The sequence below is a fragment of the Jaculus jaculus genome, chromosome 1 (genome assembly GCF_020740685.1).
Source record: "Jaculus jaculus isolate mJacJac1 chromosome 1, mJacJac1.mat.Y.cur, whole genome shotgun sequence".
In the NCBI taxonomy this organism is placed as follows: Eukaryota; Metazoa; Chordata; class Mammalia; order Rodentia; family Dipodidae; genus Jaculus; species Jaculus jaculus.
Window position 1 is genome coordinate 40871818 of NC_059102.1, and position 4988 is coordinate 40876805.

A 4988-nucleotide genomic window follows, 5' to 3' on the forward strand; every position below is an offset into this window, starting at 1 on the left:
CTCCTTCCCAGCCTATTAGGCAAGGGAGAGTGGCTTCCTTTTGCCTGAATATATTCCTGCTTGCTTCCTATGCGGATTTGGTTTCCAGATGCCTTCTCACTTCAATACATGCAGTTTTGTCTAAGCCCTGAGTCCTTTATTTTCCAGACTCTTACTTATCCTCTATATGAGAGTGAAGATGAAAGGCTTGTGCTTGCATTCTTTACTTCCCATGTGCGTGTGTGTTTACTAAGTCTTCTTGGCCTGGACTCTCCTGTTTTCCTCCCACATGCGTGTGTCTTCATGTGCCCTTTCCATAGTCTCCTCCCCTGGAGATTTAACTAGCTCTCTTTTCTCCCTCTCTGATGGATACTAATTCTCCCTAAAATAAGCCTCATAATTCATAAATAACCATTCTCCTAGTACATTTCATCAACTCCCTGTTAAATTTGCTAAAAACCCAAAAATTGGGGTTCATAGACCTGGGAGGCCTTCCTTGATTCTAAAAAAAATCTTGCATCAACATGAAAGTACCTTCTAAAAGGATTCAACTGAGAAAATAACAAAATTTGTTATTAAATGGGATTGCATGAAATGAAAAACCTTCTGTACAGCAAAGGGAACAACAGAATGACAAGATTCTTATAGCATAAGAGAAATATTTGACAAATACATATCAGTCAGGAGAATAATATCTAAAAGCTATAAATTGCTCAAAAACATAAACACCCCTAAACAAATCATTTAATAATGTTAAGCAAATTATGTATTTTTATTTTTTATTTTAGAAAGAGAGAGAAAGAAGGAGAATTGGTGTATCAGGGCCTCAGCCACTGAAACTTAAATCCAGACATTTGCACCACCAGGTGGGTATGTGCAACCTTGTGCTTGCTTCACCTTTATGCATCTGGCTTACATGGGATCTAGAGAATTGAACATGGGTCCTTAGGCTCTGCAGGCAAGCAGATTAACCACTAAGCCATCTATCCAGCCATGTTAAGCAAATTAAATCAGCAAATTCTAAATACTGAAGTTAACTGGACAATGAACATAAAAAATCAACCCCCTTAACTAAGAGAAATGCAAGTCAAAAGCATGCGGAGACTCCATCTCACCTAATTAGAAAGGCTGTCAATTAAAAAGGTAATTATTTATTATTTATTTATTTTTATAAAGAAAATAATCTTAAATTCCTTCTCCCCTGGATCTGTTTTCCCTGATGGTTATTCTAAGTGGGGTTATTTGTATTAAAAATAAGAAAGACAGATATCTCAATAACAGAAATCAGAGAAAGACTCAAAACTGCCCTTTACATGAGACAATATCTAAAATATCATGCATATATCATTACATATAAGAAATATTCAGCCTCATTAATCATTTTTAGTCACGAACAAGGCTAATTATTTATTTTCATTGATCTGGGAAGTTACATGGGTATTGCTCCCATTCTGGCAGTTTATCAAAATATGGTAATCTGTGTACTTTTTCTATATTTATTATACTTCAACAAATACATTGTCCAAAAGCAATAAAAAAGATAGTTTCATTTTTGGGTAAAGAAACACATATACACTGCTGGTAGAAATTTAAAGCAGTGTAGACCCTTGGAAACCCAGTATAAAGACTCCTCAGAAAACTTAAAACAAAACCACCTATCATATGACAGAGTGATATGACTTCTGGGGGTGTAAACCAAAGAATCTGAATGAGCATATGAAGAGACACCTACTCATCAACATGCACAGCAAACCAATTCACAAAGAACAAGTTATGGAATCAGCCTAGGTATCCATCAACAGATGAATGCATAAAGGAACTATGCTACTTATACACAATGGGATTTTATTAAACCACAAGGAAAGTAATTATGTTACTTCCAGGACAATGAATGAGGCTGGAAATAATCATATGAGATAAAATAAGCCAGACTTAGAAAGACAAGTGTCATATTTTCTCTGTTATATGAAAACTAAATTTGAGTTAGTTGTCATATCTGTGTTTGACAGAGAGTGAAATTTGGGAATAGGAAGGTGAATAAATCATGGTGTGGACAACGAGGGGCCAGACATGGCAAAGGAAGGGTTGAACATGGACGAAGTACATGATGCCCTTGAAAGAAACTATCCTGAAGCCCATCACTATATGCATAGACTAGTAATATGCTTACTGAGAATTATGTAAAGAATTACAAATAATGTAGAATAATCATGTCTATGTGAAATTTATGAAAAGCAGAAAAGTCAATAAATGATATAGAATGACCAAGAAAAGATGTACACATGAGTCAACTCATCTCTGGTAAATTTATGGAGTTCTTGGTGACAATTTGTGACTTAGGCTATAGATCATCTCTTAAAAACAAAGTACAGAGTAGTTGATATGAGAGATCACTCCTCTCTTTAGGTTATTCATGAATTCTATAAAAGAAAAAGTACATACAAGAGCCTCACTTAGCATAGCAAGGAGAAATTGAGCGGGGACAATTATTTCTCCATGTACAAATTGGTAGAGATTGTTTTATATAAGAGAAAGTAATGTGAATCTCTAGTTTTAAACTTATATGAGTCAGGCAGCAAAGTAATGCTTGTTTATAATGGATAACAGGGTTCATGAAGAGTTGGTATTACTAAAGTTCAAAAGATAACAAAGCAAACTTTCCTGAGCCCCTTTAAAAAAAAATATGGCGTAATTATTAACTGGATTTCAGTTTAATTTGGATGTTATTGATGAAGGCACTCAACCCTAGTACACAGTCACCAAGGTTAGTGCACCTGTTGAGCTGAATGTCTGAGGAAATAAAGTAAGCAAGTTCAAGCCTCAGCCATACCACCTGTTTCCTCTGTGTATTTGGCGGCTGAATCTCTTTGTCCTGGTTTCTGAACTTTCGAATGGAAATAATTTTTTCTTAAGCCAAGAAAATTTAGAATAACCTACAGGGATATAATGGGTATAAAAATTCTGAGACCCATAAATATCATATGAAATCTTATGTAACGAAGTCTCAACAAGTCTTCATATCCATACTGAGAAGGTTTTGAAATATTGATATAGTAAGATTAAACAATTATGATGTCACCGTCAATATATCTCTTTGCATTGTCATGACCCTTCCAACAGTACACATCATCCCGCTGCTCTTCGTAGTCATAGGATGACTGGGCATATCCTCTCAATTAATCATATGCTAGAGTCCTTCTGCTTTACAACTTTTTATTTTCATTTATTTATGAGAGAAAGAGAGAATGGGCATGCCAGGGCCTCTAGCCACTGCAAACAAAGTATAGATGCATGTGCCACCTTGTGCATCTGCCTTATGTGGGACTCTAACTTGGCTCCTTAGGCCTCCCAGGCAGACACCTAATTGCTAAACCATCTCTCTAGCCCTGAATTATGATTTTAATATCCGCTGACTGTGATGTTTTACATCCAAAGCTATTTCTCTGTCTGTAATTGTCTGAAATTAATTTCCATAATTTAGTTTTTATTCTTGACAATGATCAGACAGAAGCAACACATACAGCAGACTAAACAGCAGAAAAGCCATAGTTTCTCATGCTCTCACTAGGAAATTGTTTCTACACACAGTGATACTGAGCCACTTTTACCTCTGTGTTGATGGGAAGATTAAACTAAGGAAGTTTTTCCTTAAGAAGCTGTTGTAAAGACTGACTGAACCCACCTATGACTGTGAGAAGACCCAAATGGATTCCAAATCCTTTCATTTATGAGATGTGTAATACTGACAGTTCTCCTGCTTGCCCTTTCACCACTAGAAGAATCAAAATAATTTTGTCTTCCATAATTGATTGCTGTGCTTTGGCAAGCAAGCAACTTTATCTAAGAACTTAACATATGAAAGGTTATTTAAGATGAAGTAGTTGGAAGGCTTTCACTATTGAGACTATTTATCCAGGGTCTAAAAATGTAGCTCAGTAGTAGAGTGATCACCAAACAAGTACCAGGCTCTAGATCTGATCTTCAGCACAGCATAAATTTGGTATGTGATCACACCTGTATTCCCAGCATTTGAGAAGTAGACGAAGGATGGTCAGAAATTCAATGTTGTATATTGCTACATTGTGCATTTGAGACTGCCCTGGGATACATGAGGCCTTGTCTGCAAAAGAAAAACAGAGAGAGAGAGAGAGAGAGAGAGAGAGAGAGAGAGAAATGCCTAAAAAAGCAAAGAAAGCTTTTAATTACACATTAAGTTTGGGCATGGTGGCACATGTACACGATATCCATTAAACATGAGCATGGTGGTGAACATGAATAATATTAGCACTTAGGAAGCTTCAGCAGGAGAACCATAAGTTGGTAGCTAGCCTGGGCTCCATCATGACATTTTTGTGTTTAAAAATTAAGATAACTCATTGAACTTACAAAATGTAAATATATCCACAGTCACAATTTCCCAACTGTTCACTAATCTTTCTGACCATCTAGAATTTTTTTTTTAGAGATTTTTTTTAAAATTTTTATTTATTTATTTATTTGAGAGCGACAGACACAGAGAGAAAGACAGGTAGAGGGAGAGAGAGAGAGAATGGGCGCGTCAGGGCTTCTGGCCTCTGCAAACGAACTCCAGATGCATGCGCCCCCTTGTGCATCTGGCTAACGTGGGACCTGGGGAACCGAGCCTCGAACCGGGGTCCTTAGGCTTCACAGGCAAGCGCTTAACCGCTACGCCATCTCTCCAGCCCACCATCTAGAATTTTGAGGATCTTTCTTGCATCATTTCATTAATCTTTCTGCCTCCTCAGAATGGCTACACATGAAAACATTGATGCTCATTCTAAGTGTAAATACTAAGTCACGAATAACAAAGGGTAAGGAACACCTTATTTTTGTCCATTATTGGGACAAAGTTCACTCAGATGTGAGATTAAAGTGTATCTAGTTCAAAGGTCACTGCACCAAAGAGCTGGATATTAATTCAGCAGGTGGCATTGTACAAGCTTTGGACTGCAAGCTCACAGCTATCTCTGTAAGCAGAGGAGGCTCCC